Consider the following 506-nt stretch of genomic DNA (forward strand, 5'->3'; position numbering starts at 1 on the left):
CCCAAATAAACATGCTAACCACCTATCTTTCAAAACCGATTCTATTAGCTAGTCCAAATGATTATAACTTAGCTAAATCAAGAGCCAGTTCTTTGTCGTTTTCAATACTCTCAAGGTTTCACAACCTATAGCACAATGAAAAGGTTTCACTCAACAATTCTGAAACAGATCTTTTTTGTGGTGGTGATGAATGATGTATCGAATGATGACTTATGAATGAATGGATGGCAGGGTGTTTCAATTCCCCTTATGCAGTTGTAGTATAAGAGGTGTCAATCCAATCTGAATGTTTGTGAACAATCAAGATGTGCATATGAGTCTAAGTCAAGCCAGATGTAAAGGTTGTTTGTCACTAACAATCCTATGATGAAATGTAAAGTGCAGAAAGTAAAACTAGAAGAACTAGGAGCTAAATGCAAATGGAACAGAATGATTATGACAATTATGAAGCTATAACAGAAATAGAAACTATGATAATGCAAGTATTGAACTAATGCAAGGTAAGT

Source organism: Camelina sativa, chromosome 19 (genome assembly GCF_000633955.1).
Source record: "Camelina sativa cultivar DH55 chromosome 19, Cs, whole genome shotgun sequence".
In the NCBI taxonomy this organism is placed as follows: Eukaryota; Viridiplantae; Streptophyta; class Magnoliopsida; order Brassicales; family Brassicaceae; genus Camelina; species Camelina sativa.